Raw genomic sequence first — 16,816 nt, 5'->3', positions numbered from 1 at the left:
CCTGTTTAGTGGTTTTAAAACTTTGCTTTGATGATCTCCCCGAGGGGCTGTTCTGGTGGGAGGATCTGGGGAAAGAAGCCGAGAGGCTGGAACCTTGGGCTCCTTTTCCCACTGATTCAGCAGTTCCGCCTCTGTTTTACTTCTTGAGCTGCCAGGTAAGAGTCCCTTCATCCATCCTTTCCTCTGTCCTTTCCTCCTTTCCTCCCTTCCTGTGGTTAAACACATAAGTTGGAAACTTTTGTTAACTGTTTTTAAGTGTACAGCTCAGTAGTGTTAAGTATACTCAGTGTTAAATAGATCTCCAGACTTTTTCCTCTTGCAAACTGCAACTCTAGTCTCTTTCAATAACAATTCCCCCTTTTCATCTCCCTCCAGCCCTTGGTAACCACCATCCTACATTGTTTCTATGAATTTGACTAGCCAAGATTTCTTTTCAAAAAGCAATCAAGCAGCTGAGAAGGTTTGATAGCCTCCTGATGTATCCATCATTCCTCACTGTCTGCACCCGCCCCCCAGACAGTGAGGAAACTGAAATCCCAGAGGTCCTGGGAGGCCCAGGTGGCCACACAATGCAGATGTTATTCACACGGATACTTAAGCCGGATTGCCAGGTTCACATTTTGGCTCTGATGCTCTGTATGTGACACTGGGCAAGTGATGTAACGCAGTGCCCCAGTTTGCTCATCGGTTAAAGGGACGTGATGGTAACAGAATCTGCCTTATAGCCTTGTTGTGAAGATTAAGTGAGGTAATCTACATAAAGCACTGGAAATAGGGCCTGACACTTATGTACGTGTCTGCTATGATTGTTAAGTGACTTCCTAGCATGACACAGTTCCTTGTAAGGAGAGCTGTGACTTTGGGCCTACAACCAGCTCCCGTGGTGCATGTCTTTTGAGTTTCCACTTAAGACTGAATAGATAGATAGCTTTGACTGGCAAGGTTTCCTCCTACACATCCCTATCTTTCATCTAGGGCATGCCATTGATCTTGAAGGATGCTCCATCAATATCTTAATCCTCAGGGGGAAAGTCACGCAGTTCACATCATACAGCACAAGAAGGCCGGTCATGCGACGGCATTAATTCAACAAATATTTATGGAATGCTTTGATGTAAGGACACCTGGGGTAGATGCTGGGGACACTGAGCAAACCAGCCCCAAATCCCTGCTCTCGAGGAGCTTGTGTTGTCTTGGGGCAAACCTTTGTAATGCAGCCCTTTTAATCAATGAAATGTTTTTCCTGAACTCATCTAGCTAAGGAAGATGAAAAGTTTGCTTAAAAATATTCAGGTTTGGAAAGGAACTCTCTAGACCTGTTGCTGATGGTGCTTTCGAAAACTGGTTCGTAAAAATAGACACTAAAAATGGTGTAGAAATACTGGTGATTTCAGATTTGAGGCGATTTTTCAGATACACAGTTTGCAAGTCGGTTTATCTCCAGTGCTTATTCTGGGGTCGCGTGTGCAGTACAGTCCCTCATACTTAGAACTCGGTAAGGACAGCATAAGACTCACTTTACCTGTGCTTCAATCAGATGTCAGGAGGAATGTGGGATTCCTCCTGCCTACGCCTCTCCTGGGCTTCCTCCTTTCCTCCTCAATGTGGGCAGATGACATTCAGACTCAGAGGAAGCAGAAGCAGGGGTAGTGCGGTTGGGACTGATCTTCCAGAGGGAAGAAAATAGGAATTGCCATCACAGGCTGGGGCTTTCCAGCTACAAGAAAAGATCTGCGGTACAGATATCATGCTGCTTGCTACCTCCTTGGCTATTTGGGTCATAGCCGGTGCTGTAAAGCACAGCTGTTCTTTCCTGGGGTCCTACAAGTACTTCATTGGTAGGTACTTCCCAACACAGCATTTCCAGGGTGCCACTGCTAGTCAGTCAAGGTTGCTGGGTGATAGGCATCCCATGTACTGTTAGAAACTGCTGGGACCTGTGTGGCGGCCTTAAAGCTAACGGACACAATCACCCGCAGCCGTGGCCCATTGTTCATTGCCCGCTATCCCCACTTGTTTCCCGTTAAGAGACTGCTATTTTGTTCAGCTAGGGTGGAGAACCCTTGATCTTAGGGAGCAGGGGGGCCCCTCTTTTAACCCTAAGGGATGAAGCGTGGAGGTCTGGGCCAGTTGTAATAAACCCATTCCCAAACCCAAACCCAAACCCAAACCCATCCTCCTTCACAACTCTAAGTTTCAATGTGACACTGGCCAGCGAGTCTGGTGGTTTCTAGGAAATATTTTTAAAAATTTCCCATATAGGACTTCCCTGATGGCGCAGTGGTTAAGTATCTGCCTGCCAATGCAGGGGACACAGGTTCGAGCCCTGGTCTGGGAAGATCCCACATGCCGCGGAGCAACTGGGCCCGTGAGCCACAACTACTGAGCCTGCGCGTCTGGAGCCTGTGCTCCGCAACAAGAGAGGCCGCGATAGTGAGAGGCCCGCGCACCGCAACGAAGAGTGGCCCCCGCTCGCCGCAACTAGAGAAAGCCCTCGCACAGAAACGAAGACCCAACTCAGCCAAAAATAAATTAAGTAATTATTTCTTTAAAAAAAAGAGAGCTTTAAAACCAAAGGTCAGGGGAATGACTGCTAATGAGTTTGGGGCTTCTTTTTGGGAGGATGAAAATGTTCTAAAATTGATCGTGGTGATGAATGTACCAAAAGAATTTAATTGTACACTTTAATGGGTGAATCGTATGGTATGTGGATTGTCTCTCAATAAAGCTGTTATTTAAAAAAAAAAATGGTCTGCAGGTAGCTAGACTTAAATTATAAAAACAAATATTAAGCCTGCAAAAAAAAAATACATAGGGGATAAAAACACTTGTTATATTTATGCAATTTTAAAATAGCTAAATGCCGTGTTACTGCACAAAATTTCACTGGTTAGGAAAAACAACAAATTGGAAACAGTGTCTGCCTTCAGGAGTAACTGGATGGGACAGAAGAGACTTATTTTTTTCCCTGTATACTTTTATAACTTCTGATTTGATACATGTATTAAAAAAATAAGTGTACATATAATTAGTAACAACAGTGTCATACCTCTCCTTAGTACAAGTATAAACTCCCAGGTTGCATATTTTGTTCTGAAAAGAATAAAGAATGAAATATATATGTTTTTAAAAATCAGTCAAAGGAAGTAAAAAACTGAAAGATTCTTACATTTGTCTCATCTCACACTAAAAAGCATTTAGTCATTTCTCTGTTATTAGGCATTATAATCAGGCAGAATTCTTTCTTACCCAACAGTCTGACACATCTTTAAACAATGACACAGTTGACCGTTCCCTCCTCCTTGAAAACTTCCTTTCCTTCATTTCTAGTACATCGCACTCTCCTGGTCTTCCTCCTCCCTCAATAACCTCTTATTAATCTCCTTTGCTGAATTCCTCTTCATTTCCCAAGAAGGTGTCCAGAAGGGAAGTTCCATGAAGGTGGGAATTTTTGTCAGCTTTGTTCACTACTGTATTCCCAAAGGCTAAAAAAAGTACCCAGAACCATACTCAATAAATAACTGTTGAATGAATACATGAATGAATCAGCACCTCCAGGCTCACAGTTTGAAAAGCCATAGAAGTAAACTATATTCCACATAACCTTTATGCTTAATCTACTTTATTACATTATATTTCTCTGAACATTGATAATCAATACACTGTTTATTATTTGATTAGCCAAAATACTTCATTCCCTGCTCTTTCTCCATCAATGTGTTTTACACAGTATGTGCAAAACGCACATTTAACAGCTCTTATACTACTACTAAAAGCATAAACGTAGCATAGAAAAAGAGCAGCTGTTGCTATGGGAATTTTCACTTTTGTTTCTAGTATTAATGTTGAATTAACACAATGACATACTTTAGTAATTTTAAAAAAGGGGGGGACACCCCACTAGACTTAACTAAGATATCACAGTAAAGACAACACCCGGAAAGTGCCCGGGGCCCGCGCGCGCCCCAGTCGCACTCCCCGGAGGCTTCGGGACGCCGACCGGGCGCGGTCGCGCGGGGGCGGGGCTGGCGCTGACGTCGGCCCGGGGCGGGGGCTGGGGGATCGCGCAGGGGGCGGCGCGCGGTGACGTCGGGCGCCCGGGCGGAGCTGTGGCTGTGGTGGTGGCGGCGGCGGCGCCCGGCCGGCAGCGGCAGCGGCAGCGGCAGCGGCAGCCCTGAGCAGGGTGAGACGGCCGCGGTGGCGGCAGCTCGGGGTCGGGCGGCGCCTGGAGCTTCCCGCCCGTCGCTGGCGCTAGGCCCCTCGGCTCTCCTCCGCCCGCTCCTCCTCACGGCCCTGGCTGGGTCCCGGCAGCGCGCCCCCGGGGAGGGCGGAGCCGTAGGTGAGGCTGGCGGGCTGGGGGGCTGGGGGCTGGCGGGCGGGGCCTCTGGGCTGCGGGCCGGCGCGGGCGCACACGGCAGGCGCCGGGCGGGCGGCGTCTGTCTCCTCCCGCTTGCCGTAGGAGGCGGTGCGGCGCAAACAGTGGGCCGCCGCCTCCGCCGCTGCTTCAGGGGGCCAGTCACGCAGAGCCCGGGGCGAGCCGCCCCGAGGAGCCTGGCGCCCGCGGACAGGTGGGCTTCCCGCCCGGAGGCCCTCGGGCTGCCCACACGGCCCGGGAGACCCCGCTAGCGGCCTGTCCGCGGTTCACCTCGGCGGCCGGGGAGGGAGGGAGGGCGGCGCGGACGGCCGTCCCGGTCCTCGCGGGCGGCGCCACCAGGGAAGTCCTTTACAGGCCTTTTAAAAGCGTTCTGTCTCTTCTCTGTCTGGTTATATATATTTTTTCTTTTCTTCCTGCCTTCCTCAGAAAATCTCTACCTACTCAGCTTTAGAGCAGGAAATTATCCGATTGAATTCTAGCTGTTTCTTTAACAAGAAATTTTTTGTGATGGTATAAACAGAAGACTCTTAGTTTGAACGAATAAAAATGACTCATTTATGTTTATTCTGCATCTGGTATTAGTCAGGTTTATGGCTTTTATTTCCTAAAATCGTTCTAGAAATATTTATTATGATTTTGTTCCTTATATTTTTATCTGCATTATATTGTTATTTCCATGGAAGGTTCTGGACTGTTTCTAAATAAATTCCTTCGAAGGGATTGTTCCTGGCACACTGTTACTTCTGATGCCCTTACATTTGTCAAAAAGAAAATGAGGGTTTTTTGGACCTAAACTGAGAAGAATTATAGTGGAGGGAAGATGAGAGATGTATTTCTTTCACTGCCATTTATGTCTGATCCTGCGAGAGTACAGAATTTTTGATGGGTGTGTCTTCAATTTTGTGGACCCAGGCGTTGCCCACTGCCCAGCTCCTCTGACTATACCTGACCCAGCTGCTCAGTTTCTCTCTTTTCTGTATTGATCGTAGGTGGAGGAGTTACTGATGGCCATGGAGAAGGTAAAACAGGAGCTGGAGTCCATGAAGGCGAAGCTGTCCTGCACTCAGCAGTCACTGGCAGAGAAGGAAACTCATGTGACCAACCTTCGGGCCGAGAGAAGAAAACACTTAGAGGAAGTTCTGGAGATGAAGTAAGTTTTATAATATTGTTCTTCAGGCATATGCTTAGTTGAAATACTTGTCCTCATCGCTTTCATCTTCTGGCCCTGTTTGTCACGCCTGACACGCTTAGCCTAATTTTAATGCTCACTTGTGTTTCTCACTCCTTAGAACAAATTTGGGACAAATCCTCGTCAACTGGAAACTTTTGCCTCCCTGTCATTGAATTTTGCAGTCCTCTAGAGTGTATGTATCCGTATACAATTGTGTCTCTGAAGTTCCTAAAACCTTCTGGAAAGTTCTGGCAAGATGTTGAGCTTTCTGAGGAAGATAACCATTGCTCCTGAGGTCATACGATGGCTAGGCAATTTTAAAAACATTTTTTATTATAAACATTTCCAAAGGTACACAAAAGTAGAGAATAGTATAGTGAACCTCCTTATACCCATCCCCCATATTTAACCATTAACATTTGCCGCACTCTCCAGTCAGTTTTGACAAAGTTGTCACTTTTAGCAGAACCATTCTTGACATCATTTTCGTACTTTCCAGGCATCTTGCAGCTTCCTTGAGATAGTCTGTTGTGAAGGCTGTATATATCTGCTGTGCAGAATACAGCTGCTGCTTTTTCTCCTCTGTGACTTTGAAAAGTTCTGGTTTCCTTCTCTTCAGAACAAGTATGTCTGTTTTTTAAGTCCCTTAGTACTTTCTCCATCACTCCAATCCCCACCCCTGTGTAATTGTCCTGCTCTCATTTTACTGAAACCAAGTCTATGCTGGGACCCCTCAGTTACCTTCATCACCTCAGCAGTTACCTGTGTTCTTGTCGTCGTCTCTTCTGACTCAGAGGAGATACTGTCTCTCCTTCACCAAGCTCGCTTCTTATTTCTATCACAGATTTAAGCTCTGGTTCCCTCCTCTGCAATCTGTCTCCATTAATTTTCTTTCACATAATCTTTGCTCACTTTCTGTTAGTTCCTTCTTCTCTGCAGTAAATACGCACTCTCTCTGACCTAAAGTAAACAGTCTTTCTGAGCCCAGCCAGTGCTTGAAGCTAACATCCCCTCTTCTTTTCTGCTACTTTGAACTACCAATAAATGTTGAATATGAGAATTACAAAGTAGCAGAGGATCTTGCCATGACACCTCAGCATGAATTATCATGGGGCATGATTGTTTTGATATCATGACGGCAGCCCAGGAGTTGAGGAAACAAATATCGGGGTGTCCCCTGTGCTTATGGATTATTAGGACACAGTGGGAGGTTAAGAGAGCCTGATCTTTCAGAAAAGAATTACAGGTGATGTGCTCTCGGAAGTGACAGATACTGGAGCCAGAAATAGGTTGATACGCAGGGAGAATGGGGAGAATTTAGGGTTCTGAGTATCGTGATGAGAAAGTTTGCTTCTTATGAGCAGGTTAGTAGAGGCAGTTGAAGACAAGGTTTTATCCCTGATGATAAGAACATAGAGGAAGGATGGGTATAATATTCGGGAATACAAGGTATCGATGTGATACTCCTAAGCACAAACAGGCCCTGCTAAAGCAACGGTGTAGGAGTATTGTTTCGTTTTCTCTGTGTACCAATATCTTGACTTGACTTGTCACATCTTTCCCACTCAGTTCAAGTGTCTATAGCAAAACAGTGGTGGATTTGTAAAGGAATTTTCCTTTATTATTAGGACTTTGAAAAGATATGAAAGAATTTTTTAAAGAATGCTTGACTTTAAACCATTAAAAGGGAATTGCGTGTGTTTTTTTTTTTTTTTTTATTGTTATTATTTTTGGAACCACAGTACTAAACTTTCTTATGGACTTCCCTTGCCAACCCAGGTTAGAGATTACATTTCAGAAAAATACTGTGATTTGCAAGACTGTTTTTGGTAAGGTCAAACACTCACACACTAAGGCATGGGATGAGTCATTAAAGTATTCAGAGAATTTATAAGTGGTATAGAAATTTGATGAATAAACATTAAATAAAAGTTCTAGAAATAAGGTGTTAAAACCTGGCTCTGACAGGTGACCTGTCTCTTAAATCACCTTCCTCATTTGCTCAGGAGATACTACTACAGCATCATGCTGTTCTTAGATTTTCTACAAGTTTTTTGTCATGCAGATTTACTGACTTAAAGTTTTTAAAGTAGTCTTTGCTTTAATTTGCACTTAAATTTCTCCTTGTTGTTGTCTCTCATTTTCATATCTTAATAAAATGGTTGTTTAATACCTTTCTTTTAACAAATTAAGCACTTCAGGCCTAATCGTCTATCCGAACATGCTGTTGAGAGTGGTGGCTGATCCCAAACTCCTAATGTATCCCTTCTCCACACTCTTTGCTCCTTTGGTAACCATAAGTTTGTTTTCTATGTCTGTGGGTCTATTTCTGTTTTGTATGTAAGTTCATTTGTATCTTTTTTTTTTTTTTTTTTTTACATTCCACATATAAGCGATATCATGATGTTTGTCTTTCTCTGTCTGGATTACTTCACTTAGTATGATAATCTCTAGGTCCATGCATGTTGCTGCAAATGGCATTATTTCATTCCTTTTTATGGCTGAATAATATTCCATTGTGTGTGTCTGTGTGTGTGTGTGTATGTGTGTGTATACATATATATGTATAAATATATAAAACACATCTTCTTTATCCATTCACCTATTGATGGACATTTAGGTTACTTCCATGTCTTGGCTATTGTAATAGAGCTGCAGTGAACACTGGTTTGCATGTATCTTTTTGAATTATGTTTTTCTCTGGATATATGCCCAGGAGTGGGATTGCTGGATCATATGGTAACTCTGTTTTTAGTTTCTTCAGGAACCTCCATACTGTTCTCCATAGTGGGTGCACCAATTTACATTCCCACCATCAGTGTAAGAAGGTTCCCTTTTCTCCATGCCCTCTCCAGCATTTATTGTTTGTAGATTTGTTTGATGATGGCCATTCTTACTGATGTGAGGTGATATCTCATTGTTGTTTTGCTTTGCATTTCTCTAATAATTAGCAATGTTGAGCATCTTTTCATGTGCCTTTTGGCCATCTATACGTCTTCTTTGGAGAAATGTCTATTTAGATCTTCTGCCCATTTTTTGATTGGGTGGTTTGTTTTTTTGATATTGAGCTGTATGAGCTGCTTGTATATTTTGGAGATTAATCCTTTGTCAGTTGCTTCATTTGCAAATATTTTCTCCCATTCTGAGGGTTGTCTTTTCATCTTGTTTATGGTTTCCTTTGCTGTGCAAAAGCTTTGAAGTTTCATTAGGTCCCATTTGTTTATTTTTCTTTTTATTTCCATTTCTCTAGGAGCTGGGTCAAAAAGGATCTTGTTGTGATTTATGTCCTAGAGTGTTCTGCCTCTGTTTTCCTCTAAGAGTTTTATAGTGTCTTGCCTTACATTTAGGTCTTTAGTCCATTTTGAGTTTATTTTTGTGTATGGTATTAGGGAGTGTTCTAATTTCATTCTTTTACATGTACCTGTCCAGTTTTCCCAGCACCACTTATTGAAGAGGGTGTCTTTTCTCGAATGTATATTCTTGCCTCCTTTATCAAAGATAAGGTGACCATATGTGCGTGGGTTTCTCTCTGGGCTTTCTGTCCTGTTCCACTGATCTATATTTCTGTTTTTGTGCCAGTACCATACTGTCTGGATTACTGTAGCTTTGTAGTATTGTCTGAAGTCAGGGAGCCTGATTCCTCCAACTCCACTTTTCTTTCTCAAGATTGCTTTGGCTATTCGGGGTCTTTTGTGTTTCCATGCAAGTTGTGAAATTTTTTGTTTTAGTTCTGTGAAAAATGCCATTGGTAGTTTGATAGGGATTGCACTGAATCTGTAGATTGCTTTGGGTAGTATAGTCATTTTCACAATGTTGATTGTGGATTTGTCCATTTCTTCCAGGTTGTCCATTTTATTGGCGTATGGTTGCTTGTAGTAATCTCTCATGATACTTTGTATTTCTGCAGTGTCAGTGGTTACTTCTTTTTCATTTCTAATTCTATTGATCTGAGTTTTCTCAGACTTTATTCTTGATGAGTCTGGCTAATGGTTTATCAATTTTGTTTATCTTCTCAACGAACCAGCCTTTAGTTTTATTGATCTTTGGTATCGTTTCCTTCATTTCTTTTTCATTTATTTCTGATCTGATCTTTATGATTTCTTTCCTTCTGCTAACTTTGGGGTTTTTTTGGTTCTTCTTTCTCTAATTGCTTTAGGTAGAAGGTTAGGTTGTTTATTTGAGATGTTTCTTGTTTCTTGAGGTAGGATTGTATTGCTATAAACTTCCCTCTTAGAACTGCTTTTGCTGCATCCCATAGGTTTTGGGTCGTCGTGTTTTCATTGTCATTTGTCTCTAGGTATTTTTTGATTTCCTCTTTGATTTCTTCAGCGATCTCTTGGTTATTTAGTGACGTATTGTTTAGCCTCCATGTGTTTGTATTTTTTACAAAATTTTTCCTGTAATTGATATCTAGTCTCATAGCATTGTGGTCAGGAAAGATACTTGATACAATTTCAATTTTCTTAAATTTGTCAAGGCTTGCTTTGTGACCCAAGATATGATCTATCCTGGAGAATGTTCCATGAGCACCTGAGAAGAAAGTATATTCTGTTGTTTTTGGATGGAATGTCCTATAAATATCAATTAAGTCCATCTTGTTTAATGTACCATTTAAAGCTTGTGTTTCCTTATTTATTTTCATTTTGGATGATCTGTCCGTTGGTGAAAGTGGGATGTTAAAAGTCCCCTACTATGATTGTGTTACTGTCGATTTCCCCTTTTTCGGCTGTTAGCCTTTGCCTTATGTATTGAGGTGCTCCTATGTTGGGTGCATAAATATTTACAATTGTTATATTCTTGTTGGATTGATCCCTTGATCATTATGTAGTGTCCTTCCTTGTCTCTTGTAACATTCTTTATTGTAAAGTCTGTTTTGTCTGATAAGAGAATTGCTACTCCAGCTTTCTTTTGATTTCCATTTGCATAAAATATCTTTTTCCATCCCTTCACTTTCAGTCTTTATGTGTCCCTAGGTCTGAAGTGGGTCTCTTGTAGACAGCATATATACAGGTCTTGTTTTTGTATCAATTCAGCAGTCTATGTCTTTTGGTTGGAGCATTTAATCCATTTACATTTAAGGTAATGATCGATATGTATGTTCCTATTAGCATTTTCTTAATTGTTTTGGGTTTGTTATCGTAGGTCTTTTCCTTCTCTTGTGTTTCCTGCCTAGAGAAGTTCCTTGAGCATTTGTTGTAAAGCTGCTTTGGCGGTGCTGAATTGTCTTAGCTTTTGCTTATCTGTAAAGGTTTTAATTTCTCCATGAAATCTGAATGAGATCCTTGCTGGGTAGAGTAATCTTGGTTGTAGGTTTTTTCCTTTCATCACTTTAAATATGTCCTGCCACTCCCTTCTGGCTTGCAGAGTTTCTTCTGAAAGATCAGCTGTTAACCTTATGGGGATTCCCTTGTATGTTATTTGTTGCTTTTCCGTTACTGCTTTTAATATTTTTTCTTTGTATTTAGTTTTTGATAGTTTGATTAATATGTGTCTTCGTGTGTTTCTCCTTGGATTTCTCCTGCCTGGGACTCTCTGTGCTTCCTGGACTTGATTGACTATTTCCTTTCCCACATTAGGGAAGTTTTCAACTATAATCTCTTCAAATATTTTCTCAGTCCCTTTCTTTTTCTCTTCTTCTTCTGGGACCCCTATAATTCGAATGTTGGTGCGTTTAATGTTGTCCCAGAGGTCTCTCAGACTGTCCTTAATTCTTTTCATTCTTTTTTCTTTTTTCTTCTCTGCAGTAGTTATTTCCACTATTGTATCTTCCAGGTCACTTATCCATTCTCCTTCCTTAGTTATTCTGCTATTGATTCCTTCTGGAGAATTTTTCATTTCATTTATTGTGTTATTCATCCTTGTTGTTTATTCTTTAGTTCTTCTAGGTCCTTGTTAAACGTTTCTTGTATTTTCTCCATTCTACTTGCAAGATTTTGGATCATCTTTGCTGTCATTACTCTGAATTCTTTTTCATGTAGACTGCCTATTTCCTCTTCATTTGTTTGGTCTGGTGGGTTCTTACTTTGCTCCTTCATCTGCTGTGTGTTTCTCTGTCTTCTCATTTTGCTTAACTTACTGTGTTTGGGGTCTCCGTTTTGCAGGCTGCAGGTTCGTAGTTCCCGTTGTTTTTGGTGTCTGCTCCCAGTGGCTAAGTTTGGTTCAGTGGGTTGTGTAGGCTTCCTGGTGGAGGGGACTGGTACCTGTGTTCTGGTGGATGAGGCTGGATCTTGTCTTTCTGGTGGGCAGGTCCACGTCTGGTGGTGTGTTTTGGGGTGTCTGTGACCTTATTATGATTTTCGGCAGCCTCTCTGCTAATGGGTGGAGTTGTGTTCCTGTCTTGCTAGTTGTTTGGCATAGTGTGTCCAGCACTGTAGCTTACTGGTCGTTGAGTGGAGCTGGGTCTTAGCGTTGAGATGGAGATCTCTCGGAGAGCTTTTGCCATTTGATATTACGTGGAGCTGGGAGGTCTCTGGTGGACCCATGTCCTGAACTCGGCTCTCCCACCTCAGAGACACAGGCCTGGCACCCGGCCAGAGCACCAAGACCCTGTCAGCCGCATGGCTCAGAAGAAAAGGGAGAAAAAAAAGAAATAAAATAAAGTTATTAAAATAAAAAATAAAAAATAATTATTGAAAATAAAAAAAATTAAAAAGTAATAAAAAAAAAAGAAAAAAAAAAGAAGAGAGCAACCAAACCAAAAAACAAATCCACCAATGATAACAAACGCTAAAAACTATACTAAGAAAAAAAAACAAAAAACGGACAGACAGAACCCTAGGACAATTGGTAAAAGCAAAGCTATACAGGCAAAATCACACGAAGTCCACTGCCTCAATTTGGGGATGATTCATTGTCTATTTAGGTATTCCACAGATGCAGGGTACCTCAAGTTGATTGTGGAGATTTAATCCGCTGCTCCTAAGGCTTCTGGTAGAGATTTCCCTTTCCTTCTTTGTTCACACAGCTCCCGGGTTCAGCTTTGGATTTGGCCTCTCCTCTCCATGTAGGTTGCCTGAGGGCGTTTGTTCCTGCCCAGACAGGACCGGGTTAAAGTAGCAGCTGATTCCGGGGCTCTGGCTCACCTAGGCCTGGGGGGAGGGAGGAGTACAGAATGCGGTGGTGAGCCTGTGGTGGCGGAGGCTGGCGTGACATTGCACCAGCCTGAGGCTCGCCGTGTGTCCTCCCGGGGAAGTTGTCCCTGCATCACGGGACCCTGGCAGTCGGGGGCTGCACATGCTTCCGGGAGGGGAGGTGTGGATAGTGACCTGTGCTTGCACACAGGCTTCTTGGTGGCTGCACCTGCAGCCTTAGCGTCTCATGCCAGTCTCTGGTGTCCGTGCTGATAGCCTCGGCTCGCGCCCGTCTCTGGAGCTCATTTAGGAGGTCCTCTGAATCCCCTCTCCTCACGCGCCGGAAACAATGGTCTCTTGCCTCTTGGGCAGCTCCAGACTTTTCCCGGACACCCTCCCGGCTAGCTGTGGCACGCTAGCCCCCTTCAGGCTGTGTTCACGCAGCCAACCCCAGTACTCTCCCTGGGGTCTGACCTCCGAAGCCCGAGCCTCAGCTCCCAGCCCCCGCCCGCCCTGGCGGGTGAGCAGACAAGCCTCTTGGGCTGGTGAGTGCTGGTCGGCACCAATCCTCTGTGAGGGAATCTCTCCGCTTTGCCCTCTGCACCCCTGTTGCTGCGCTCTCCTCCGTGGCTCTGAAGCTTCGCCCTGCCACGCCCTGTCTCCGACAGTGAAGGGGCTTCCTAGTGCATGGAAACCTTTCTTCCTTCACAGCTCCCTCCCACTGGTGCGGGTCCCGTCCCTATTCTTTTGTCTCTGTTTTTTCTTTTTTCTTTTGCCCTACCCAGGTACGTGGGGAGTTTCTTGCCTTTTGGGAGGTCTGAGGTCCTCTGCTAGTGTTCAGTAGGTGTTCTGTAGGAGTTGTTCCACACGTAGATGTATTTATGATGTATTTGTGGGGAGGAAGGTGATCTCCATGTGTTACTCTTTCGGCATCTTGAAGGTCTCCCCACTTTTCAGGTTTTTTTGTCATATGTATTACTGTTATGGCCATCTTTATTAATACATTTTCACATTTCTGATTATTTTCCTATGATAGGTTGTTAAAAAATTGAATCTATTCATCAGAGGGGATCAAAGGAATTATAGGAGAGGTTTTCCCATATACATTTATGTATTCTTAAAATGTTTTAACACTTATATTTCTTACTTTGTAATGAGAAAATGTTACAAAAATGACCCTACAAATTACTATATTATCCACCTTATATTTGGAGAGAAAAGCAACATTGCTAGAAGATAGTTTCTGCTTCCTAAGGATGATACATTTGTGCTTATAAAATAAAAGAGATGAATATACTTATTGACACACTGTCTTCTAGAAGGATTGGACCACTTTAGGTGATCAGGCATGTAAGAATGCATGTATCACCTTACCTGTTCATATAATGTTTAAAAATCTTTTGCCTGAAAAAAAACTTTTACCTCTTTCATAGATTAAAAAGTTTTGTCTTACCTTGCTTTCATTTGCAATTCTTTGTTTACATTTTCATGTGTTTATTGTCAATTTGCATATTGTCTGTGATTGGTATATTCCTATTTGTTAATTTCTCTTGGGGACAGTACGGTCTTAGTATTTCATTGACGTTTATGGGCTTTTTCAATAGTGAGGATAAAGTACTTTCACAGTTGTGAATAATTTGTAGTTTTTGTCATTTGCTCATTAGTTTTTGACTTTTGATGTTTATAATTCTAGATTTCTAAGCAGTAAAATGTACTATACTTTTCTTACATTTGTAATTTGTAATTTTTTTGTAATTTCTTACATTTCGTTTTTTGTTTAGAAAGTCCTTCCCTATCTGAATATCATTAAATATGTTATATTTATTCTTTTTATTTTCTAATTAATTTGCATTTTATACCTAGTTCTTTAATCTTCCTGGAACTTATTTTTAATTTTGCGTGGGGAGAACGTATTTATTTTGATGTTTTCCTAATAATTGAAAAGCTTTCTAAATACTGTGATCAGTCTCTTTTCTTTTGGTTTGTGGCATTTCCTTTTTCTTTCTTAAGTGCTTAATTATTGTGAGATTTGTTCCATTGATCTCTTTGTTGATACTCTTTTTCCAGGACTACATTGATTTGATTATAACAGGCTTTCAATTTGTATTAATGGCCGATTGGGTGTTGAAAAAAATGTCCTTCAAATATATATGTACACACACACACACACACACACATATACATATATATATATATGCTGTTCTTAACTCTTTATTCTTATGTGCTGCCAGACATTCTTACCCCACTCTTATATGCTGGCTGCCTCAGGTGTCAGCTTAAATGGTACGTCTTCAAAGAGACCTTCCCTAACCATCCTGCCTAAAGTAGGGCAGTCTGTGCCAGTATCAGCACAAATAAATCAGTCAGCCTTTCAGAAGTCATTTCCTTTCACACCAAATCTTCCAGATGCAGTTCTCATGTTCCTCATTATTGGGTGAGCTGTTAAAATGAAGACAACTATTGATCCACCGTCAGCTCCTATTGAATTGCTTAAAACTTCCAGCAATTAAATAGGAGCAAATTCTGTCATTTAAGAGAAGTGACTTACTATTGAAGAGTATAAATTCTAAAGTTGTAGTTAAAAAACTTATACAGTACATTTTTTTTTAATACAGAGTACATTTTTGATTATGTCCTAGATGAAAAAGACAGCCAGTGTCTGGGACAAAAGATCAGCAAGGCTCTGTAAAACCTTTGTCCCATTTTAAAATGAAGTATTAGGACATCTGTGCCATAGAGATTCAAGCTAGTGTCCCTGAGAATTTTCAGCTGCACCAGAGTGGTGATTGCTCAACAGACTAAACTGGAGAGTGTGGGATAATTATCACAAGAGGACCACATACAATGATGACATGGAAAGTGATTAGTTACAAACAATCAATAGCATAAGAAAAGGATATTAAAAGAAAGTTTTTAGAGGTACTGATTTCAATGAGAAAAGGCTGGTGAGATATTTTGATTCTTTATTAATTGGTTTTCTTCATGCAGGGCTTTCAAAAAGAAAACAAGTAATTTGAGCACACTAACCAACTTTATTTTTCATGAAAAAAGAAAGCCCTTTGTGATTTTAATGCTGCTTAACTCTTTTCTTCACTGTTCATGTGGTTATAATCTTAAGCAAACAAACAAAAAATTGCTATTATAAGGCTGTGGTGCTTCAATGGCAGTAATGGCACTGAGCCTAGTACAATTTTCAGTAGATAAACAGAGCTAATTGATTTATAACCATTATTCTAATGAAATAATCATAAATAATAAGCTTCATGTTAGGGATTATGTTATCAAGTGTGTTGTTTTGTCCTTATTTCTCACATGTTTTACTTTGGTGAAGAATTACAAGCTGTAAATGGTACAGATGAACCGGTTTTCAGGGCAGAAATAGACACAGATGTAGAGAACAAACGTATGGGCACCAAGGGGGGAAAGTGGCAGGGAGGGTGGGTGGTGGTGGGATGAACTGGGAGATTGGGATTGACATGTATACACTAATATGTATAAAATAGATAACTAATCAGAACCTGCTGTATAAAAAAATAAATAAAACAAACTTCAAAAATTCAAAAAAAGAAAAAAAAAAAGAATTACAAGCTGTAATCCAAATGAATTGAAGGGACTATTGAGATGATCCAGTCATTGCTTTTTGAAGAACACTTTAAGCTGCAGACCCCTTTTTCAAATGAATATTATTCAGATATGAAAATAAAACTTATTATTTTTTAGTTAACTAATTTATTTTTTGGCTGTGTTGGGTCTTCGTTGCTGCGCACAGGCTTTCCCTAGTTGCGGCGAGCGGCGTGGGGCGCAGGCTTCTCATTGCGGTGGCCTCTCTTGTTGTGGAGCCGGGATCTAGAGCGCAGGCTCAGTAGTTGTGGTGCACGGGCTTAGTTGCTGTGCGGCATGTGGGATCTTCCCGGACCAGGGCTCGAACCCGTGTCCCCTGCATTGGCAGGTGGATTCCCAACCACGGTGCCACCAGGCAAGTGCCTAAAACTTATTTTAAGAAGTAAAATGAAAAAGAAGGCAAAGCTGTTCTGATTGAGACAGGACTGGGGAGCCCAGATGCCCCAGTGTGGCCCTGCCAGGCATTCCCTGAAGATGTTCTTTAGAACCCCTAGGGCTTCCCAGGGCTGGGTTCAGTAAGCCACTAACCAAACCTTTTGGTTTTACAAACAGGAGCAACAACAGTAACTGCCATTTATT

General features: G+C 41.8%; 1 protein-coding gene across 1 annotated transcript in view; it reads left to right on the top strand.

Annotated features, from left to right (window-relative positions):
• Window positions 1–4,131: 4,131 nt before the first annotated feature.
• LOC132362731 (ELKS/Rab6-interacting/CAST family member 1-like) overlaps window positions 4,132–16,816 on the top strand; it is a 177,451-nt gene continuing 164,766 nt past the window's right edge. Inside the window, 2 exon segments of the mRNA XM_059917707.1 lie at window positions 4,132–4,339; window positions 5,365–5,525. The gene's annotated coding sequence lies outside the window, so the exon portion shown is untranslated.

The sequence above is a fragment of the Balaenoptera ricei genome, chromosome 3 (genome assembly GCF_028023285.1).
Source record: "Balaenoptera ricei isolate mBalRic1 chromosome 3, mBalRic1.hap2, whole genome shotgun sequence".
NCBI lineage: Eukaryota > Metazoa > Chordata > Mammalia > Artiodactyla > Balaenopteridae > Balaenoptera > Balaenoptera ricei.
The sequence above is the reverse complement of the archived record's forward strand: the minus strand, read 5'-3'. Positions and strand labels throughout refer to the sequence as shown.